The sequence below is a fragment of the Camelina sativa genome, chromosome 5 (genome assembly GCF_030686135.1).
Source record: "Camelina sativa cultivar CO46 ecotype springtype chromosome 5, ASM3068613v1".
Taxonomy (NCBI): Eukaryota; Viridiplantae; Streptophyta; class Magnoliopsida; order Brassicales; family Brassicaceae; genus Camelina; species Camelina sativa.
In genome coordinates this window covers 26097553-26121931 of record NC_141884.1, presented here as the reverse complement: position 1 = coordinate 26121931, position 24379 = coordinate 26097553, and the positions used below count along the sequence as shown (strand labels likewise).

The 24379-nt window shown below is 40.1% G+C and overlaps 2 non-coding genes and 1 pseudogene across 2 annotated transcripts; 2 read left to right on the top strand and 1 right to left on the bottom strand.

Annotated features, from left to right (window-relative positions):
* Positions 1-2547: 2547 nt before the first annotated feature.
* On the top strand, positions 2548-2654 carry LOC147944379 (small nucleolar RNA R71). The gene has a single exon (XR_015558753.1). It is a non-coding gene; the product is annotated as a small nucleolar RNA R71 (small nucleolar RNA).
* A 16196-nt stretch (positions 2655-18850) lies between these two features.
* LOC147944378 (small nucleolar RNA R71) lies at positions 18851-18957 on the top strand. Its single transcript, XR_015558723.1, has one exon. It is a non-coding gene; the product is annotated as a small nucleolar RNA R71 (small nucleolar RNA).
* Positions 18958-22935: 3978 nt separating this feature from the next.
* Positions 22936-23036, bottom strand: LOC147944377 (small nucleolar RNA R71; annotated as a pseudogene).
* Between the last annotated feature and the right edge of the window lie 1343 nt (positions 23037-24379).

The following is a 24379-nucleotide window of genomic DNA, read 5'->3' as shown; positions in this document are numbered from 1 at the left end:
AAATGATCTTTCCTAGTAGCTGAATTAAGCTTTCTATAATCAATGCACATTATATGTCCTGTAATGGTTCTAGTGGGGATTAATTCATCATGATCATTCTTTACTACAGTGATCCCTCCCTTTTTTCGGACACAATGAACTCTTGAAACCCAAGTACTATCAGAGATAGGATAGATTACACCGGCATCAAGCAACTTAAGGATCTCTTTCTTAACTACTTCTTTTAGGTTGGGGTTTAATCTTCTTTGGGTTTCAATGCTGGAGTAAGATTCATTCTCAAGATGGATTCTATGCATGCAAAGGCTAGGTCAAAGGCCTTGAATGTCACCCAAAGTATAACCAATGGCTTTCCTATACTTCCTTAGCTCAACAACTAGCGAATCAACTTCTTTCTTACTCAATTTAGCATTTACTATCACAGGATAAGTAGAGCTCTCACCTAGAAAAACGTACCTTAGCCCAGATGGGAGAGGTTTGAGCTCTACTTTTGGTGCTTTCAGTTAAGACCAATCATCTGTGGGGGACTCGACAGTGCACTCGGTCGAGTGGCTCTGATGCTCGGTCGAGTGTATGCCCGAGTGGGTGGTCGAGCTGTCCAGATTTCATATTTGAACTGACCAGACTTCCTCTCTTTGTGCAGGTGATCGCTCAAAAACCTCTAGATGGTCTGATTCTTTATAAGAGTCCAGTATCTCCTCATAGGCCTTGGTTTCCTTATGAATGAATCCTTCCTCCCCACTTTTGGTTAAAGCAGTTCTAAGGTGATCTTTTTCTGCTAGTTCTTCCATCAATTCTCCTGATAATTTTTCCATCTCTTCAGTCCAAAAGACTTGCCCTCCTATGGTTGGTTTCTTCATAGCCTCTACAATGTCAAATGTCATTTTGAGGTCCTCTTCCAAGTTAAGATCAATCTTCCCTTGTCTCACATCAATTATTGCTCCTGTTGTAGCTAGGAAAGGTCTCCCTAATATCAAAGGGTCTTTTGGTTCTTCATCCATTTCCAAAACTACAAAGTCTGTTTGGACTTCTACTGCTCCAACTCTAACTGGTAGATCCTCCAAAACACCATGTAGTAATCTTATTGATCTATCAGCCAAGATCAAGGATATATTGCATGGCTTATACCTTGTAAACCCTAGGCGCTTAGCAACTGATAGAGGCATTAGGCTTACTAAGGCTCCCAAATCACATAGGCATCTGTTGAAGGTTAAGGGGCCTATAGAGCAAGGTAGAGTAAAGGAACCAAGATCTCTTAGCTTTTGAGGGTTCACTTGTTTTGTGATGATAGCACTGCACTCATGGCTAAGAATCACCATCCCTTGAACTTCTTTCATCCTTTCCATCACAGCATCTTTCAAGAATTTCTGGTAAGGAGGAATCATCACAAAGGAATCCATTAGAGGCATTCTAAGCTCAATCTCTCTAACTTGTTTGTCAAACAATGCCTTGTATTTTTCAACCATCTTCTTCTTAAATCTTCCTGGGAAAGGTAGTGGAGACTTGTAAGGAGGAGGAATGAACCGGACTTCCTTTTCTTTGGAAGTAACTGGCTTAGTTTTTTCGTGAGAGGCTGCTCGATCAGGTACTCGATCTGTCACTCGGTCGAGTGAGTGGTCGAGTGGCAGGTGGAGTTCAACATCGTTTTCATTTTGAGTCTCTTCTTGTTGAAAACTCTCCCCTTCTGGATCACCACTGTCCTCAGTGTCTGGTAATGCTCTCTCTCTTGTTGGTAGAACCCTTCCACTGCGTAGATTGATAGCATAAGCAGATTCTATAGAGTGCATAATGGCCTTGCCCTTGTTGTTTGGGGCATTAGCTAGGTTATTCTCCATAGTCACAATCCTGGAAGTCAGTGTGTCAAACTTGGCATGGAGTTCACTGTAAACATCTGATATCCTCCTATTCAACTCAGCAAATCTGTTTGCTTCCTCAATCTTTCCTTGTGTTTGCCCAATCAACAACTGTTGCATCATAGCTCTTAAGTCTTGTTCTTGGCCTTGGTTAGTCTGAAACCCTGGTGGGGGACACAACTGAGGCTGGAACACTGGATGTTGTTGTTTGGGGACATAGGTTTGTTGCTGTTGAGGCTGTTGAGGTGGGTAGACTTGGTCTTGTGGATTAGCTACATTGGTGCTTCTATAGGAAAGGTTGTTGTTCTTGAACCCTCCTTGGTTGTAGCCTTTGAATCCATCCTGGTTCTGCATGTAGCACAACTCAGCAAACTCATTCTCCCCTTCTTGAACTGGAACCTCTTCTTCACCAATGAAGTGAATGGACTTTTGTTGGCTAAGGAGGATCTTGTCAAGCTTCTCATTGACCATCTTCAAATCCTTCTTATACTTCTCCTCTTGATCAGTGGATGATGACCTTATGGTTATGTCATAGTCCTCATTGTAATTCCCATCAGACTGTGCAAGGTTCTCAACTAGTTCCCATCCTTCTTCCACATTCTTGTTGAGGAAGTTGCCATTAGAAGCTGTGTCAAGAAGCATCCTGATCTTGGGAAGCACTCCTCTATACAATGTGCTAAGTAAGGACTCATTGCTGAAGCCATGGTGAGGACACTGAGTCTGAAATCCTTTGAACCTCTCCCAAGTTTCACAAAAGCTCTCATTGTTCCTTTGAGCAAACCCAGAAATTTCATTCCTCAATAAAGCAGTCCTTGCATTTGAGAAGAATTTTGCCAAGAAAGCCTTCTTGCAAGCATCCCAAGTTGTTATTGCTCGAGTAGGAAGAGTCTTCTCCCAAAGGTGAGCCTTGTCTCCAAGTGAGAATGGGAAGAGCCTCAACTTGAATCCATCTTCACTTACTCGATTAATCTTTGTAAGACCACAGATTCTATCAAACTCATCAAAGTGGTCTAGGGGATCCTCCATTGGCAACCCATGGAACTTGTTGGCTTGAATTATGGAGATCAATCCTCTCTTGATCTCAAAGTTGTTGTTTGCTACTGTGGGAGGCACAATACCAGCTCTCTGATTGTGTGTGTTGGGTGCATCTCCAGCACCAATGTTCCTTGGTCTTGGAACTGGATCTTGGTGCTCCATGATAACTTGATCTTCTTGCTGTTGTTGAACTACTCTTCTTCTCTGATTTCCAAAACCCTTTTGTAGCCTAAGGATGTTGTCAAGAGGCCTTTGAAGATTGTCTTTCCCCTTGGACCTTGTGTGCATCAACAGACAGGAGTACTGACTCGAACGGGTACACGGTCGAGCGCAGGCTCGAGTGGGTGGTCGAGTCGACTGGGAAGTGGTGTCCAAATAGATACGGCTTCTAACTCGATCAGGTGCTCGATCACTGCTCGGTCGAGTGGTGGTCGAGTGGATGGTCGAGCGGGTACCTGAAACTTGTTTTCCCTTAGTTTATTCACATCTTTGGCATCTTTTGCTATCCATTTTAACCATTATTGCATAGCTTTAAGACCAATCATGCATTAGAGTTTAGTTGCATTGCATTTTCATCTTTTCATGCATAAACAGGTGATTTTGGAGCTTAAGGAGCATGGAAGCAATGGAGAAGAGATGTGAAGCAATCATGAGGAGGAAACAAGGAGTTAAGGCTGAAGAACCAAGGCCCAGAGTCCAACTCGACCGCACACTCGACCAGACACTCGACGGTGTGCTGAGGAGGACTCGACCGAGTGGAGATTGCACGAGAGAAGCTAGCTCGACCAGCCACTCGACCGAGCACTGGTCGAGTTGACCGAGCCGTTGACTACTTTGACTTTTTGTATTTTTAGGGCTTCCACCTCCTCTCCTATATAAAGCCTTGTACCTGCAGCCACCAAAAGAGTCCAGCTTTTTAGATATTCTCTAAACCTAGTTTTTACCCATTTGGGAATTATTCCTTTTGCAGTTTTATTTTTCTTAGATCTTGTACTTGAAAAAGACTAAATTCCTCAATATTGTTGGTTTCATAACTTTCTTAATATTGAGAATTTGAGTTTGATCCTTTCATTAATATTGAAGATCTTTCTTTCATCTTTCTGATAATGCAAGTTTCAATATTTTCTGGGTTTTTTACTTTGTTCATCATGTATTGTTGTGAGTAGTTTGCTTAGGATCTTGAGGATGGGTTAGGATGGATTGATCTTGTGGTTTGTGTGATTTGGTCAAGCTTGATTGTTGTAGATCTCTTCTAGGCTAGATGTTCTTAATGCTGATCCTGAACTGAGAGGTTAGGATCTGATTTCAAGCTTCTTAGCATCACACCAATGTTTAAGAAGCATAGATAAGGCTAGATCTAGAGCTTACCATTAGGCTTGCTAAGAGATTAGAGGTCTTGTTTGGTTTGAGATGTATTGCTTAATGCCTGCTTGTGTAGATTCTTTACTGTGTGAGAACAAGTCTAGAATTGCATAGGTTTGATTGTTTCTTGACCATGAGAGTGGGAGAAACTTGTCTTAGATTTATATGTCTAGAGGTTAGCTCAAAGTTTGCTTGAGATTTGTTGACCAAGTTAGATAACCACAATGATTAGTTCATCCCATGAATCCATCCTCAGGACCTTCTTTGTTTATTGATTTTAAAGTCTTAATCCTGTTGCTTGCTTGTTGTTTGATTTGTTCTTTTGTTGCTCTGTTTTTATTGTGTTGCTCTGTTTTCCTGATTTAACCAACTCGACCTCCCACTCGACCTACACTCGGTCGAGTGCTTGCTCGAGTTCATCCCCAGAACTCTGGTTTATGATTTGTGATTGTCCTGTTTCATTCCTGTTTCATTCCAGTTGCATACATTTAGTTTTCAATTCATTAATTGTCTTGCATTAGTTCATTAGTGGTAGTTTCTATTTCTGTTCTTGCTTCATTACTGTTGCAATCATTCAGTTTCATTTGCACTTAGTTCTTAATTCTTGTAGCTTACTTTCTGCATCTTTACATTTTCATCTTAGGATTGTTAGTGACAAGCAATCTTTGCATTTGTCTTAACTTAGATTCATATGCACATCTTAATTGTTCACAAAAAATCATTTAGGATTGATACCTCTTATACTGCAACAACATAAGGGGAATTGAAACACCCATTCATTATTCCATTCATATCTCACCATTGCATACATCATCAATCATTCACCACCCACAAAAGAACTTGTTTCAGATAGATAGATCATTGCTCCCCTACGATTTCCCTTAATGCCCAATGTTTGTTTTATTTATTTTACTTGCTTTATTTATATTTATTTGCTTACTTACGACCGTGACAACCAAAACCTTATTTTTATTGAGTCCTAGCCTTACTTACTTCCGTTGGATTTTGTTAAATAAGAACTCTCTCTCTGTGGGATCAATCCTTAAATACTACTAACGATTAGATGTGCACTTGCAGCCGTTTTGTGGTCTTTTAAAGGTAAAATATTTTGAAGCTAAATAAACCATGCATCATATGGAAACCGTTTGACCTAGCCGCACAACATCTCCCAAAGGCCTACACAAAGCTAAGGTTGAGCGACTCCTCGGTTTGGGCTTCGGGTAATTCCTTTTGAACCTAGATCTGCTTGATCGGGTTAAGATCTCGAGCTGTTCTTCTAGCATGATCACACCATCGGGTAAATGCTCGGGTTTCTCCTCATTCTTGTTCTTTTAAGGCTCCAAAGCATCGGTTTTCCTCCAAAATGCAACAATGCAGCAATGCAACAACCTAAATAACCTAAATGCAAATATCTAAGGTTAAAGACCTAAAAATGCTAAGGTTAAGCTCTATACAATGCAAAACGTGACTAAAAATATGCTTAAAAATGTGTAAAATAGAGAGACATCAGAGACATTCCCAAACACATTCTTTAAAGTATCCCAAAGATTCTTAGCTATCTTGCAATAAGAGTACGACTCAAGGATTGGAGCATCCAAGGAGTTTTGGATAAAAGCTAAGAGACTTTGATTCTCTTGGAACCATTTTTCTGTATCATAAACCACGATCTCCTTTCCTTCTTGGGTAGTCGTTGTCTCTTTCATAGCTTCATTGCTTGAAACACAAATCTTTTTATGGTGGTGGAGAAGATGAGATGATGATATATGAATGATGAATGAATGGAGTGCAGGGTGTTTCAATTCCCCTTATGCAATTGTAGTATAAGAGGTGTCAATCCAATCTGAGTGGTTGCAAGTAATCAGGATGTGCATATATGTCTAAGTCAAGCCAAATATGTAGGATGTTTGTCACTAACAACCTAATGATGAATGTAAAATGCAGAAAGTAAAAGCAGCTAGAACAGGGTACTAAATGCAAAGAGAACAGACTAATCAAAGCTATGATTAACCAAGAACAGAAATAAAATCTATAGTAATGCAAGTAATGAACTAATGCAAGGCAAGTAATGAACAGGACACTAAGTGAATGCAACAGAAATGCAACTAAAATGCAACAAGAAGTGAGACAGGACAACTACAAAGCATAAACAAGAATTCTGGGGATGAGCTCGAGCAAGCACTCGATCGAGTGTAGATCGAGTACAGGGTCGAGCTGGACAAACGCGAGAAACAGAGCAATGCAAGAAAAACAGAGCAATACAAGAGCGAATCAAACAATGATCAAACAACAGGATTTAAGCTAGGAAATCAATAAACAAGGAAGGTCTTAGGGATGAATTCATGGGCTGGACTTAGGTTGTGGTTATCTAACTTGATCAACAAACCTCAATCAATATGAGCTAATCTCTCGATAATATCTCCAAGAACATGTTAATCCACTCTCATGGCAAAAACAATCAAGCTCATATATTTCTAGACTTGTTCTCACAAAGTAAAGAACCTATACAAGCAAGCATTAAGCAATATGTCAAAAATCAAACAAGACTTCTAATCTCTTAGCAAGCCTAATGATAGTCTCTAGATCTGGCCTTATCTATGCTCCTTAGACATTGTTGTGATGCTAAGAGGCTTGAGATCAAACCCTACCGTCTCGGTTATAGGATCAGCATTAAGAATATCTAGCCTAGAAGAGATCTACAACAATCAAGCTTGATCAAATCAAACAACCACAACATCCATCCAGCCTAAACCATCCCTAAGAGCTAAAGAAACTACTCACAATCACACATGATAAACAACAAAGTCATAAACCCAGAAAATACCGAAACTTGTATCAATAGAAAGATAAAGCAAAGATCTACAATATTGAAAAAGGAATCAAACTCGAATTCTCAATATTTTGAAAGTTATGAAACCAACAAATATGAAGAATCATATGTTTTTCTCCTTCAAAGAGGTACAAGATCTAAGAAAATAAAAGTGCCAAAGCAATAATTCCCAAAAAGGTGTAAATACTAGGTTTTTGACTATCTAAAAAGCTGGACTCTACAAGGCCTTTCAATAGAAAAAGTAGTGGAAACCCTAAAAATGCTAAAAGACAAAATAGCTAGGTCGAGTGACCGGTCGAGTTGGCTTTTCTTCCGCTCCTTCCACTCGGTCGAGTCCCTCTCCGCACACGGTTGAGTGTCTGGTCGAGTGGGCAGTCGAGTGGGACTCCGGACCTTGGTTCTTCAGCCTTAACTCTCTTGCTTTCTCCTCTTGATTGCTTCACTTCTCTTCAGCATTGCTTCCATGCTCCTTAAGCTCCAATACCACATGTTTATGCATGAAAAGATGCAAATGCAATGCAAATATACTCTAATGCATGAACAGTCCTAAAGCTATGCAATAATGGTCAAAATGGATAGCAAAAGATGCAAAATATGTGAATATACTAAGGGAAAACAGGGTAAAATATATGAACATCAACACCCCCAAACTTAGTCTTTGCTTGTCCTCAAGCAAATAATCAAGACATAAGAAGGTAGGTGAGGTTTAAAAGTGGGATCTCAGCTCCTAAAGCTTGCCAATAAACCAGCTAGAATCAATGTCCAAGTTACAAGTACTATGATGCAAGTTGAATGAGCTGTACTTAAAGATTTTAGACAAGCCTATCACAACCTTTACTGATTTGAGCCTATGATATCCACATGCATTCAAATCAACCATTTCCCTTAACATTCATTAATCAAGAACATGAATCAATCCTATGCAATGCTTAAACTCATTTGGCTTCGTAGTAAAAGGTTTTGAGACAATGGTGGTCTCTCTTTAGAGTGGGGATTATCCATATCAAGGTTCTCTCATAAAAATGGATTGAGCTTTAGAAGAATGCTAAAGGTAAGAACACTTAGACACATACAAGAACAAAACCTTGTCTACCCAAAGGCACCCAAAGTGTTTATCCTATCAATCTAAACCCAAATGATCCTAGTGCTACCCTTAAACTTTTTCACTTCTCTTTCACCCTTTTTCTCTTTTGATTTAAAAGTCTTAGGAGAGGTTTCTTATTTGATTCTTTCTAGTGGAATGGGGGATTCTTACTTATTTTCAATGGTTCTCTTTTCTTCTTATTCTTAAGACATACAAGCATTTTGCCAGACTTTTCTTTTCTTTCTTTTCTTTTCTTTAACTAGAACCATCTTCAACAATTTTGGTTACTTCCCATCCTTTCACTAGAGCTTTACTTAAACACATTCTCTTCTTAAAGACTCTACCCCTTTTCTTTCTCTTTTTCCTCTTTTCTTTTCAAATCCGCCAAGTCCCAAACCCAACAAGTGAACCACCTAGTCCTATCTAGTTTGAAAAATGCAAACAAGAACTACACAAGGCTTTACTCTTGTCAGTTCAAACCTAACACTTTCTACCAAGCTCAATCCCAAAAATAGGCCTCACACACACAAGAATAAACATGGCATGAAAGAAGGGTTGGTTAAGGGGCAGGGAAACTGATTTAAATGGTTTAATCAGCTACTTGGATCAACAAGAGTGGTAAAAAGGAGAAAGATGATCCAAATATGTATATGGTATCTGATGTTCATATATTTTACCTTGTTTTCCCTTAGTATATTCACATCTTTTGCATCTTTTGCTATCCCTTTTGACCATTATTGCATAGTTTTAGGACCAATCACGCATTAGAGTTTAGTTGCATTGCATTTGCATCTTTTCATGCATAAACAGGTGATTTTGGAGCTTAAGGAGCATGGAAGCAATGCTGAAGAGAAGTGAAGCAATCATGAAGGAAAAGCAAGAGATTTAAGGCTGAAACAACAAGGTTCGGAGTCCCACTCGACCGCCCACTCGACCCGACACTCAACCGTGTGCAGAGAGGGACTCGACCGAGTGGAGGATGCATGAGAGAAGCCAACTCGACCTGTCACTCGACCGAGCACAGGGTCGAGTTGACCGAGCCGTTGACTATTTTGTCTTTTAGTATTTTTAGGGCTTCCACCTCCTCTCCTATATAAAGCCTTGTACCTGCAGCCACCAAAAGAGTCTAGCTTTTAGATATTCTCTAGACCTAGTATTTACCCTTTTGGGAATTATTCCTTTTGCACTTTTATTTTTAGATCTTGTACTTCCTTGAGAGAAAAAGACTAGATTCTTGTATTTTGTTGGTTTCATAACTTTCAGAATATTAAGAATTCGAGTTTCATTTCTTCTTCAATATTGTAGATATCTGTTTTATCTTTCATATAATGCAAGTTTCAGTATTTTCTGGGTTTATGATTTTGATGTTCATCATGTGTTCTTGTGAGTAGTGCTTAGGATCTTGAGGATGGGTTAGGCTGGATTGTGTATGAGGTTTGTTTGATTTGGTCAAGCTTGATTGTTGTAGATCTCTTCTAGGCTAGATGTTCTTAATGCTGATCCTATATCTGAGAAGGTAGGGTTTGATTTCAAGCATCTTAGCATCACACTAATGTTTAAGAAGCATAGATAAGGCTAGATCTAGAGCTTACCATTAGGCTTGCTAAGAGATTAGAGGTCTTGTTTGGTATGAGATGTATTGCTTAATGCCTGCTTGTGTAGATTCTTTACTATGTGAGAACAAGTCTAGAAATGCATAGGTTTGATTGTTTCTTGCCATGAGAGTGGATTAAACATGTCTTAGAAATATATGTCTAGAGATTAGCTCAAAGATTGCTTGAGATTTGTTGACCAAGTTAGATAACCTCAATCATTATTCCAGCCCATGAATCCCTCTGAAACAAGGTTTGTTTGTGGGTGTGAGATGATGAATGTATGCAATGGTGAGATATGAAATGAATTGATGGCAGGGTGTTTCAATTTCCCTTATGCAGTTGCAGTATAAGAGGTGTCAATCCTATCTGAGTGTTTGTGAACAATCAAGATGTGCATATGAGACTAAGTCAAGCCAAATGTAAAGGATGTTTGTCACTAACAGTCCTATTGTTGAAATGTAAAGTGCAGAAAGTAAAACTACAAGAACTAAGAGCTAAATGCAAATGAAACAGAATGATTATAATAGTTATAAAGCAAGAACAGAAATAGAAACTACTGTAATGCAAGAAATGAACTAATGCAAGGCAAATAATGAGCAGAAAGCTAAATGAATGCAACAGAAATGAAACAGAAATGAAACAGGACAACTACAAAGCATAAACAAGAATTCTGGGGATGAACTCGAGCAAGCACTCGATCAAGTGTAGATCGAGCGCAGGGTCGAGCTGGACTAAGCTCAAAAACAGAGCAACACATAAAAACAGAGCAATGCGAAAACGTATCAAACAACAAGCAAGCAACAGGATTAAGACTAAGAAATCAATAAACAAAGAAGGCCTTGAGGAGGGATTCATGGGATGAACTAATCATTGTGGTTATCTAACTTGGTCAACAAATCTCAAGCAAACTTTGAGCTAATCTCTAGACATATAAATCTAAGACAAGTTTAATCCACTCTCATGGCAAGAAACAATCAAACCTATGCATTTCTAGACTTGTTCTCACATAGTAAAGAATCTACACAAGCAGGCATTAAGCAATATGTCTCATACCAAACAAGACCTCTAATCTCTTAGCAAGCCTAATGGTAAGCTCTAGATCTAGCCTTTTCTATGCTTCTTAAACATTGGTGTGATGCTAAGATGCTTGAAATCAAACCCTACCTTCTCAGATATAGGATCAGCATTAAAAACATCTAGCCTAGAAGAGATCTACAACAATCAAGCTTGACCAAATCAAATAAACCACAAGATCAATCCAGCCTAACCCATCCTCAAGATCCTAGAAAACTACTCACAAGAACACATGATGAACACAAAAATCTTAAACCCAGAAAATACTGAAACTTGCAACAAATGAAAGATAAAACAAAGATCTACAATACTCAAGAAGGAATCAAACACGAATTCTTAATATCTTGAAAGTTATGAAACCAACAAATTCCAAGAATCTAATGTTTTCTCTCTTAAAAGAGTACAAGATCTAAGAAAAATAAAAGTGCAAAAGGAATAATTCCCAAAAGGGTAAAAACTAGGTTTCTGACTATTCTAAAAGCTGGACTCTTTTGGTGGCTGCAGGTACAAGGCTTTATATAGGAGAGGAGGTGGAAGACCTAAAAATACTAAAAGACAAAATAGTCAACGGCTCGGTCAACTCGACCATGTGCTCGGTCGAGTGACAGGTCGACTTGGCTTCTCTCGCGTATCCTCCACTCGGTCGAGTCCTCCTCAGCACACGGTCGAGTGTCTGGTCGAGTGTGCAGTCAAGTTGGACTCCGGACCTTGTTTCTTCAGCCTTAACTCTCTTGCTTTCCCTTCATGATTGCTTCACTTCTCCTCAGCATTGCTTCCATGCTCCTTGAGCTCCAAAATCACCTGTTTATGCATGAAAAGATGCAAATGCAATGCAACTAAACTCTAATGCATGATTGGTCCTAAAGCTATGAAATAATGGTCAAAATGGATAGCAAAAGATGCAAAAGATGTGAATATACTAAGGGAAAACAGGGTAAAATATATGAACATCAACACCCCCAAACTTAGTCTTTGCTTGCCCTCAAGCAAACAATCAAGACATAAGAAGGTAGGTGAGGTTTGAAAGTGGGATCTCAGCTCCTATAGCTTGCAAATAGACCATCTAGAATCAATGTCCAAGTTACTAATACTAGGATGCAAGTTGAATGAGCTGTACTTAAAGATTTTAGACAAGCATATCACAACCTTTACTGATTTGAGCCTATGATATCCACATGCATTCAAATCAACCATTTCCCTAAAGATTCATTAATCAAGAACATGAATCAATTCTATGCAATGCTTAAACTCATTTGGCTTGGAGATAAAGGTTTTGAGACAATGATGGTCTCTTTTTAGAGTAGGGATTATCATATCAAAGTTCTCTCATGAAAATGGATTGAGCTTTAGAAGAATGCTAAAGGTAAGAACAGCTAGACACATACAAGAATAAAACCTTGTCTACCCAAAGGCACCCAAAGTGTTTATCCTAGCAATCTAAACCCAAATGATCCTAGTGCTACCCTTAACTTCTTCTTTTCTCTTTCACCCTTTTCTCTTTTTGTTTTCAAGTCTTAGGAGAGGTCTCTTATTTGATCTTTCTAGTGGGATGGGGGATTCTTATTTATTTGCTATGGTTATCTTTTCTTCTTATTCTTTAGACATATAAGCTTTTTGCTGGACTTCTCTCTTCTTTCTTTTCTTTTCTTTAGCTAGAACCATCTTCAATGATTTTTACTTCCCATCCTTTCACTAGACTTTGCTTAAACACAATCTCCTCTTAAAGACTCTACCCTTTTTCTTTCTCTTTTCTTTCTTTTCTTTTCATAACAGCCAAGTCCCAAACCCAACAAGTGAGCCACCTAGTCCTATCTAGTTTGAAAAATGCAAACTAGAACTACACAAGATCTTACTTTTGTCAGTTCAAACCTAACACATTCTACCAAGCTCAATCCTAAAAATAGGCCTCACACACTCGAGATTAAACAAGGCTTGAAAGAAGGGTTGGTTTAGGGGTATGGGAACTGATTCTTAATGAGGAAATCAGCTACTTGGATCAACAAGAGTGGTAAAAAGGAGAAAGATGACCCAAGTATGTATTGGTATCCATGAGTTTAAAGCAATGCACACATTGATAATTGAAGGTCAATATTAGGTTCTTATAAATAGGAAATGATGTCAAATCACAACATGCTTCAATTAGACCAAATGTAATGCAGGAATTCAATGCTTGGTTCAATCTTATGCTTCTAACTACTCAACTAGCATCAAAGTACTATTAACTTGGGCATTGATCCTAGTCTAGTGAATAAGCAAGCTAACAAGGCAAACTCATCATAGATTCCTAATGCAAATATTACACAATCCTACATGAAACATGCTAAACAAGATCCTAATATGCAATGCAAACTACATGAACACTCTTTTTTTTATAAAGATTTTTTCAAAATTTTTCAAATTTTTAGGGTTTTTCTATGCCTTAGATGCTTATGCAAGTACTAATATGAGGATGCTAAAATTTTGAAATAAGAACACAAAACACAATGTCAAATGCTATCTCAAACCCTCCCCTAAACTTAAATCACACAGTCCCCTGTGTGAAAGAAATTTATAAGAGGATTCAAGACTAAAAACAAAAGACAATGTGAAATGCTATGATATTTACAAGGGAAGGTGATAGTGGTACCTCAAGGGTTGTGGAAAAAGTTGTCCACATCCATTTGCATGCTCTCAAATGTGTAGTTAGGGTCTTGTTGATCACTTGGAGGTGGAGTTTGGGGCAGCTCGACGACGGCGATCGACCTTGACTCGGTCGAGTGCGTGTCCGAGTGGGGGGGCTCGAGCTGGACCGCGTGTGTCCCTCTCTTCTTTTGTTTAGACTCCCTTGCTTCCCTGACCATGAAAACACCAAAACAAAAGTCAAAATACCAAAATCCTAAGCAATATATACAGAGATACCTTAGGGACTTTCTCCCTAGTGAGCTTGTTTAGAGTCACTAAGCTTCACTTCTATAGCTCTTCAAGCTTGAGGGGCATCCTTGAGAAGCATTGGGCACTTCTCATGTGTCTCCTTCTCTCCCAAATATTTCTTAACTCTCTGACCATTGACTGTAAACTCACTACCATCTTTATTGAGAAGTGTGACAGCTCCATATGGTAAAATCTCTTTTATTTCAAAAGGACCTCCCCATCTACTTTTCAACTTCCCAGGGAATAACTTGAGTTTTGAATTGTAAAGCAAGGCTTGGTCTCCAGGCTTAAGGTCCTTTATGTGAATCTTCTTATCATGGAAGGCCTTAGTCCTCTCCTTGTAGATTTTGGAGTTTTCATAAGCTTCCAATCTGATCTCTTCAAGTTCATGAAAATCAAGGCTTCTCTTAGCTTGTGCTGTTTCAAGATCCAAGTTCAGAAGTTTGATTGCCCATAGAGCCTTGTACTCAACTTCAACTGGAAGGTGACAAGACTTTCCATACACAAGCTGGAATGGGGTTCTTCCTATAGGTGTTTTGAAAGCTGTTCTATAGGCCCAAAGTGTTTCATCAAGTTTACTAGACTAGTCCTTCCTTGTTGCTCCTACTATTCTTGATAGAATGGCCTTGATCTGTTTGTTTGACACCTCAACTTGCCCACTTGTTTGAGGGTGATAGGCTGTAGACACTTTGTGCTTAACTCCATACTTCCTTAGCATTCCTTCAAAGATCTTTTTGATGAAGTGTGTTCCTCCATCACTTATCACAACTCTTGGGATTCCATACCTTAGGAAGATTATGGTCTTGAAAAGTTTAAGAACCACCTTGTGATCATTAGTGGGGCTAGCAATGGCTTCCACCCATTTGGAGACATAGTCCACTGCTACTAAGATGTAGACATTCCCATTTGAAGGGGGATTAAAAGGTCCCATGAAATCAATTCCCCACACATCAAATATCTCAACTTCAAGAATTGGATTTTGAGGCATCTCATTCCTTCTTGTGATGTTCCCCATCCTTTGGCAAGCATCACACTTTGTGATGAACTTGTGAGTGTCCTTGAATAATGTAGGCCACCATAGGCCAGCTTGTAAGACATTCTGGGCTGTTTTGAAAGTTGCAAAATGTCCTCCATAAGCAGAACCATGGCAATGCCCTAACACTCCTTCAACTTCATTCTCTGCTATGCACCTTCTAAACAATCCATCTGATCCCTTCTTGTATAAGTAAGGTTCATCCCAATAGTATCCATTGATGTCTTTGAGGAGCTTCTTCTTCCTGTAGGGGTCCATATCTGCTGGGATTTCTTCACACACCTTGTAATTGACTATATCAGCATACCAAGGCAGATCCTCACTCTCAAGTGCCATCCACTCTTCCATCTCGTCCTGCTCGATCGGGCACCCAAACACACTCGGCCGAGTGCCTGCTCGAGTGGGAGGTCGAGTTGTGAGCCGTGTTGTCCCAATCAGCATCAGTTTCTCCTCAGGCATTGAATCATCAATTGGAATCTCCTCTTCTATCCTCATCCTTGACAAGTTATCAGCTACTCCATTCTCTATCCCCTTTTTATCAACTATTTCCATATCAAACTCTTGGAGAAGCAAAATCCATCTCAACAACCTTAGTTTTGTATCCTTGTTTGAGTAGATGTGCCTCAAAGCAGCATGATCAGTGTACACAATTATCTTGGACCCTAGTAAGTAGCTTCTGAATTTTTCAAAGGCAAATACCACTGCTAGGAGCTCTTTCTCTGTTGTTGAATATCTTCCTTGAGTTTCATCCAAGGTTCTACTTGCATAATGAATCACATGCAGCCTCTTGTGTTTTTTCTGTCCTAGGACTGCTCCTACTGCAAAGTCTGAAGCATAACACATAATCTCAAATGGAAGATCTCAGTTGGGAGCTTGGACTATTGGAGCTGAAATCAAGGCAGCCTTGATCTCCTTGAAAGCCTTCAACCAATCTTCATCAAAGTTGAACTCAGTTTCCTTACAAAGCAACCTTGTCAATGGCCTAGCTATCTTTGAAAAATCCTTGATGAATCTTCTATAAAACCCAGCATGACCAAGAAAGCTTCTTATGTCCTTGACTGTTTTTGGTGGTTGAAGTTGAACCATGACTTCAATCTTTGCCTTATCAACCTCAATCCCTTTCTCTGAAATCTTATGACCAAGAACTATCCCTTCTTCAACCATGAAGTGACACTTTTCCCAATTCAAGACTAGGTTTGTCTCCTCACATCTTTTTAAAACCCTGCACAAATTATCAAGACAAGAAGAAAAGGAGTCTCATAGACAGAGAAGTCATCCATAAATAATTCAACAACATCCTCAATGAGATCAAAGAAGATAGACATCATGCATCTTTGAAAAGTTGCTGGAGCATTACATAATCCAAATGGCATCCTTCTATAAGCAAAAGTACCATATGGACATGTGAATGTTGTCTTCTCTTGATCATTAGGATGAATAGGAATTTGGAAAAATCCAGAGTATCCATCCAAGAAACAGTAGTGAGTGTGATTAGCTAATCTTTCTAACATTTGATCAATGAAAGGAAGAGGAAAATGATCTTTCCTAGTAGCTGAATTAAGCTTTCTATAATCAATGCACATTATATGTCCTGTAATGGTTCTAGTGGGGATTAATTCATCATGATCATTCTTTACTACAGTGATCCCTCCCTTTTTTCGGACACAATGAACTGGTGAAACCCAAGTACTATCAGAGATAGGATAGATTACACCAGCATCAAGCAACTTAAGGATCTCTTTCTTAACTACTTCTTTTAGGTTGGGGTTTAATCTTCTTTGGGGTTCAATGCTGGAGTAAGATTCATTCTCAAGATGGATTCTATGCATGCAAAGGCTAGGTCAAAAGCCTTGACTGTCACCCAAAGTATAACCAATGGCTTTCCTATACTTCCTTAGCTCAACAACTAGCGAATCAACTTCTTTCTTACTCAATTTAGCATTTACTATCACAGGATAAGTAGAGCTCTCACCTAGAAAAACGTACCTTAGCCCAGATGGGAGAGGTTTGAGCTCTACTTTTGGTGCTTTCAGTTCAGACCAATCATCTGTGGGGGACTCGACAGTGCACTCGGTCGAGTGGCTCTGATGCTCGGTCGAGTGTATGCCCGAGTGGGTGGTCGAGCTGTCCAGATTTCATATTTAAACTGACCAGACTTCCTCTCTTTGTGCAGGTAATCCCTCAAAAACCTCTAGATGGTCTGATTCTTTACAGGAGTCCAATATCTCCTCATAGGCCTTGGTTTCCTTATGAATGAATCCTTCCTCCCCACTTTTGGTTAAAGCAGTTCTAAGGTGATCTTGTTCTGCTAGTTCTTCCATCAATTCTCCTGATAATTTTTCCATCTCTTCAGTCCAAAAGACTTGCCCTCCTATGGTTGGTTTCTTCATAGCCTCTACAATGTCAAATGTCATTTTGAGGTCCTCTCCCAAGTTAAGATCAATCTTCCCTTGTCTCACATCGATTATTGCTCCTGTTGTAGCTAGGAAAGGTCTCCCTAATATCAAAGGGTCTTTTGGTTCTTCATCCTTTTCCAAAACTACAAAGTCTGTTTGGACTTCTACTGCTCCAACTCTAACTGGTAGATCCTCCAAAACACCATGTAGTAATCTTATTGATCTATCAGCCAAGATCAAGGATATATTGCATGGCTTATACCATGTAAACCCTAGGCGCTTAGCAACTGATAGAGGCATTAGGCTTACTAAGGCTCCCAAATCACATAGGCATCTGTTGAAGGTTAAGGGGCCTATAGAGCAAGGTAGAGTAAAGGAACCAGGATCTCTTAGCTTTTGAGGGTTCACTTGTTTTGTGATGATAGCACTGCACTCATGGCTAAGAATCACCATCCCTTGAACTTCTTTCATCCTTTCCATCACAGCATCTTTCAAGAATTTCTGGTAAGGAGGAATCATCACAAAGGCATCTATTAGAGGCATTCTAAGCTCAATCTCTCTAACTTGTTTGTCAAACAATGCCTTGTATTTTTCAACCATCTGCTTCTTAAATCTTCCTGGGAAAGGTAGTGGAGACTTGTAAGGAGGAGGAATGAACCGGACTTCCTTTTCTTTGGAAGTAACTGGCTTAGTTTTTTCCTGAGAGGCTGCTCGATCAGGTACTCGATCTGTCACTCGGTCGAGTGAGTGGTCGAGTGGCAGGTGGAGTCCAACATCGTTTTCATTTTGAGTCTCTTCTTGTTGAAAACTCTCCCCTTCTAGATCACCACTGTCCTCAGTGTCTGGTAATGCTCCCTCTCTTGTTGGTAGAACCCTTCCACTGCGTAGATTGATAGCATGAGCAGATTCTATAGAGTGCATAATGGCCTTGCCCTTGTTGTTTGGGGCATTAGCTAGTTGATTCTCCATAGTCACAATCCTGGAAGTCAGTGTGTCAAACTTGGCATGGAGTTCACTGTAAACATCTGATATCCTCCTATTCAACTCAGCAAATCTGTTTGCTTCCTCAATCTTTCCTTGTGTTTGCCCAATCAACAACTGTTGCATCATAGCTCTTAAGTCTTGTTCTTGGCCTTGGTTAGTCTGAAACCCTGGTGGGGGACACGACTGAGGCTGGAACACTGGATGTTGTTGTTTGGGGACATAGGTTTGTTGTTGTTGAGGCTGTTGAGGTGGGTAGACTTGGTCTTGTGGATTAGCTACATTGGTGCTTCTATAGGAAAGGTTGTTGTTCTTGAACCCTCCTTGGTTGTAGCCTTTGAATCCACCCTGGTTCTGCATGTAGCACAACTCAGCAAACTCATTCTCCCCTTCTTGAACTAGAACCTCTTCTTCACCAATGAAGTGAATGGACTTTTGTTGGCTAAGGAGGATCTTGTCAAGCTTCTCATTGACCATCTTCAAATCCTTCTTATACTTCTCCTCTTGATCAGTGGATGATGACCTTATGGTTCTGTCATAGTCCTCATTGTAATTCCCATCAGACTGTCCAAGGTTCTCAACTAGTTCCCATCCTTCTTCCACATTCTTGTTGAGGAAGTTGCCATTAGAAGCTGTGTCAAGAAGCATCCTGATCTTGGGAAGCACTCCTCTATACAATGTGCTAAGTAAGGACTCATTGCTGAAGCCATGGTGAGGACACTGAGTCTGAAATCCTTTGAACCTCTCCCAAGCTTCACAAAAGCTCTCATTGTTCCTTTGAGCAAACCCAGAAATTTCATTCCTCAATATAGCAGTCCTTGCATTTGAGAAGAATTTGGCCAAGAAAGCCTTCTTGCAAGCATCCCAAGTTGTTATTGCTCGAGTAGGAAGAGTCTTCTCCCAAAGGTGAGCCTTGTCTCCAAGTGAGAATGGGAAGAGCCTCAACTTGAATCCATCTTCACTTACTCGATTAATCTTTGTAAGACCACAGATTCTATCAAACTCATCAAGGTGGTCTAGGGGATCCTCCATTGGCAACCCATGGAACTTGTTGGCTTGAATTATGGAGATCAATCCTCTCTTGATCTCGTTTGCTACTGTGGGAGGCACAATACCATCTCTCTGATTGTGTGTGTTGGGTGCATCTCCAGCACCAATGTTCCTTGGTCTTGGAACTGGATCTTGGTGCTCCATGATAACTTGATCTTCTTGCTGTTGTTGAACTACTCTTCTTCTCTGATTTCCCAAACCCTTTTGTAGCCTAAGGATGTTGTCAAGAGGCCTTTGAAGATTGTCTTTCCCCTTGGACCTTGTGTGCATCAACAGACAGGAGTACTGACTCGAACAGGTACACGGTCGAGCGCAGGCTCGAGTGGGTGGTCGAGTCGACTGGGAAGTGGTGTCCAAATAGATACGGCTTCTAACTCGATCAGGTGCTCGATCACTGCTCGGTCGAGTGGTGGTCGAGTGGATGGTCGAGCGGGTACCTGAAACTCAAGACAACCCAGCAACCGAAGATTCGAGTGCAGCAACTTTACAAGTGTATAAACCAACTTAATCTTAGACTAATATGGATCCTAAATGTCACAAAAATACACTCAAATGGGCAACGGCGCCAAATTGAAACAAGGTTTGTTTGTGGGTATGAGATGATGAATGTATGCAATGGTGAGATATGAAATGAATGGATGGCAGGGTGTTTCAATTCCCCTTATGCAGTTGCAGTATAAGAGGTGTCAATCTTATCTGAGTGTTTATGAACAATCAAGATGTGCATATGAGACTAAGTCAAGCCAAATGTAAAGGATGTTTGTCACTAACAGTCCTATTGATGAAATGTAAAGTGCAGAAAGTAAAACTACAAGAACTAAGAGCTAAATGCAAATGAAACAGAATGATTATAACAGTTATGAGGCAAGAACAGAAATAGAAACTACTGTAATGCAACAAATGAACTAATGCAAGGCAAATAATGAGCAGAAAGCTAAATGAATGCAACAGAAATGAAACAGGAATGAAACAGGACAACTACAAAGCATAAACAAGAATTCTGGGGATGAATTCGAGCAAGCACTCGATCGAGTGTAAATCGAGTGCAGGGTCAAGCTGGACTAAGCGTAAAAACAGAGCAACACAATAAAAACAGAGCAATGCGAAAACGAATCAAACAACAAGCAACCAACAAGATTAAGACTAAGAAATCAATAAACAAAAAAGGCCTTAAGGAGGGATTCATGGGCTGAACTAATCATTGTGGTTATCTAACTTGGTCAACAACTCTCAAGCAAACTTTGAGCTAATCTCTAGACATATAAATCTAAGACAAGTTTAATCCACTCTCATGGCAAGAAACAATCAAACCTCTACATTTCTAGACTTGTTCTCACATAGTAAAGAATCTACACAAGCAGGCATTAAGCAATATGTCTCATACCAAACAAGACCTCTAATCTCTTAGCAACCCTAATGGTAAGCTCTAGATCTAGCCTTATCTATGCTTCTTAAACATTGGTGTGATGCTAAGATGCTTGAAATCAAACCCTACCTTCTCAGATATAGGATCAGCATTAAGAACCACTAGCCTAGAAGAGATCTACAACAATCAAGCTTGACCAAATCAAACAAACCACAAGATCAATCCAGCCTAACCCATCCTCAAGATCCTAGAGAACTACTCACAAGAACACTTGATGAACACAAAAATCATAAACCCAGAAAATACTGAAACTTGCATCAAATGGAAGATAAAACAAAGATCTACAATACTCAAGAAGGAATCAAAATTCGAATTCTTAATATCTCGAAAGTTATGAAACTAACAAAATCCAAGAATCTTATGTTTTCTCTCTTAAAAGAGTACAAGATCTAAGAAAAATAAAAGGGTAAAAACTAGGTTTCTGACTATTCTAAAAGCTGGACTCTTTTGGTGGCTGTAGGTATAAGGCTTTATATAGGAGAGGAGGTGGAAGCCCTAAAAATACTAAAAGACAAAATAGTCAACGGCTCGGTCAACTCGACCCTGTGCTCGGTCGAGTGACAGGTCGACTTGGCTTCTCTCGCGTATCCTCCACTCGGTCGAGTCCTCCTCAGCACACGGTCGAGTGTCTGGGCGAGTGTGCAGTCGAGTTGGACTCCGGACCTTGTTTCTTCAGCTTTAACTCCCTTGCTTTACCTTCATGATTGCCTCACTTCTCCTCAGCATTGCTTCCATGCTCCTTGAGCTCCAAAATCACCTGTTTATGCATGAAAAGATGCAAATGCAATGCAATTAAACTCTAATGCATGATTGGTCCTAAAGCTATGCAATAATGGTCAAAATGGATAGCAAAAGATGCAAAAGATGTGAATATATTAAGGGAAAACAGGGTAAAATATATGAACATCACCCTCCTCAAGGCCTTCCTTGTTTATTGATTTCTTAGCTTAAATCCTGTTGTTTGATTCGTTTTAGTATTGCTCTGTTTTTCTTGTGTTGCTCTGTTTTTGCGTATTTGTCCAGCTCGACCCTGCACTCGATCTACACTCGATCGAGTGCTTGCTAGAGTTCATCCCCAGAACTTTGGTTTATGCTTTGTAGTTGTCCTGTCTCAATTCCTGTTTCATTTCTGTTGCATTCATTTAGTATCATGTGCATTACTTGCTTTGCATTAGTTCAATACATGCATTATAGTAGTTTCTATTTCTGTTCTAGCTTCATAACTGCTATAATCAGTCTGTTCCATTTACATTCAGCATCTAGTTCTTGTAGTTTTACTTTCTGCACTTTACATTTTCATCATAGGATTGTTAGTGACAAACATCCTTTACATCTGGCTCGACTTAGATTCATATGCATATCTTGATTGTTCACTAACACTCATATAGGATTGACACCTCTTATACTGCAACTGCATAAGGGGAATTGAAACACCTTACCATCCATTCATTCATATCTCACCATTGCATACATTCATCATCAATCCGTCACCACATAGAAACCATGTTTCAATTTGGCGCCGTTGCCCATTTGAGTTTGTTATTGTGACATTTAAGATCCATATTAGTCTAAGATTAAGTTCGTTTATACACTTGTGAAGTTGTTGCATTCGAATCTTTTGTTGCTGGGTTGTCTTGAGTTTCAGGTACCCACTCGACCATCCACTCGAACAACCACTCGACCGAGTGCATGCTCGAGCACTTGATTGAGTCAGATAGCGTATACATTTAGCCATCACTTCCCAGTCGACTCGACCACCCACACGAGCCTGAGCTCAACTGTGTACCTGTTCGAGTCTGTACTCGTGTTTGTTGAATGCACACAAGGTCTAAGGGGAAAGAAAATCTTCAAAGGCCTCTTGACAACATCCACATATTGCAAAAGGTTTTGAGACAGAAGCAAAGAAGAGTAGTTCAACAACAGCAAGAGGATCAAGTCATCATGGAGCAACAAGCTAACCATGAGCAAAGACCTAGGCACATTAGTGCTGGAGATGCACCGAACACCCACAACCAAAGAGCTGGTATTGTGCCTCCTACAGTTGCTAATAATAATTATGCCAACAAGCCAACAAGTTCCATGGGTTGCCAATGGAGGATCCACTAGACCACCTTGATGAGTTTGATAGAATCTGTGGTTTTACAAAGATTAATGGAGTGAGTGAAGATGGATTCAAGTTGAGGCTCTTCCCATTCTCACTTGGAGACAAAGCTCACCTTTGGGAGAAGACTCTCCCTACTGGAGCAATAACCACATGGGATGCTTGCAAGAAGGCTTTCTTTGCCAAGTTCTTCTCAAATGCTAAGACAGCTAGGTTGAGAAATGAAAATTATGGGTTTAGGAACAATGAGAGCTTTTGTGAAGCTTGGGAGAGGTTTAAAGGGTTCCAGACTCAGTGTCATCACCATGGCTTCAGCAATGAGTCCCTACTTAGCACATTGTATAGAGGAGTGCTTCCCAAGATCAAGATGCTTCTTGATACAGCTTCTAATGGCAACTTCCTCAACAAGAATGTGGAAGAAGGCTGGGATCTAGTTGAGAATCTTGCTCAGTCTGATGGGAACTATAATGAGGATTATGATAGAACAGTAAGGTCATCATCCACTGATCAAGAAGAGAAGTATAAGAAGGATTTGAAGATGGTCAATGAGAAACTTGACAAGATCCTCCTTAGCCAACAAAAGTCCATTCATTTCATTGGTGAGGAAGAGGTTCCAGTTCAAGAAGGGAAGCATAAGTTTGCTGAGTTGTGCTACATGCAAAACCAGGGTGGATTCAAGGGTTACAACCAAGGAGGGTTCAAGAACAACAACCTCTCCTATAGAAGCACCAATGTAGCTAATCCACAAGACCAAGTCTATCCACCTCAACAGCCTCAACAACAGAACAACTATGTCCCCAAACAGCAACATCAAGTGTTCCAGCCTCAGTTGTGTCCCCCACCAGGGTTTCAGACTAACCAAAGCCAAGAACAAGACTTAAGAGCTATGATGCAACAGTTGTTGATTGGGCAAACACAAGGAAAGATTGAGGAAGCCAAACAGTTTGCTGAGTTGAATCAAAGGCTCACATCACAGTACAATGACCTTAACATGTAGTTTGAAGGTCTCAGCTCTAGAGTGAAGTATATGGAGAGTAACATTGCCTCTACTTCAGCTCCTAAACCCAACCAACTCTCTGGAAAAGCTGTTCAAAATCCAAAGGAGTTCACTGCAAAAGCCATCCATATCTCTGATGAGGAAGTCACTGAGGACAGTGAAGTCCAAGTTTGGGGGAATTCATCAGTTACTGAAGCCCCAAGTGACGTTTGTGCAAAGCAAATGGAGCTTGCAAGCACACTCGACCGGGGACTCGAACAACCATTCGACCGAGTGCATGCTCGAGTGGTCGATCGAGCTGCAGACTCGGAAGCTGTCAAGCCTCCTAAGTACATTCCTCCTGTTTACAAACCGCCTCTGCCATTCCCAGGACGTTTCAAAGCACAAAGGATCAATGAATTAAGGGAAATCATTGAGAAAAAGGAGATGTTGGCCAATCAACAAGAGGATGAGAAAGCTTTGAAGGAAGAGGTTGTGGTTGAGAAACAAGAGGAAGTGATGGCCATTCAAGAGATCATCATTGCTTATCAAGAAGAGGAGAGAGGACCTGCCTTGGAATAGTATGAACCATATCCTCTCTATAGAGATTTTTTGCTTGATTTGTCAAAGAAGAAGGCTCAAGCTCAAGATGAGAAGGATCTTGAGGACCTTGGAAGAG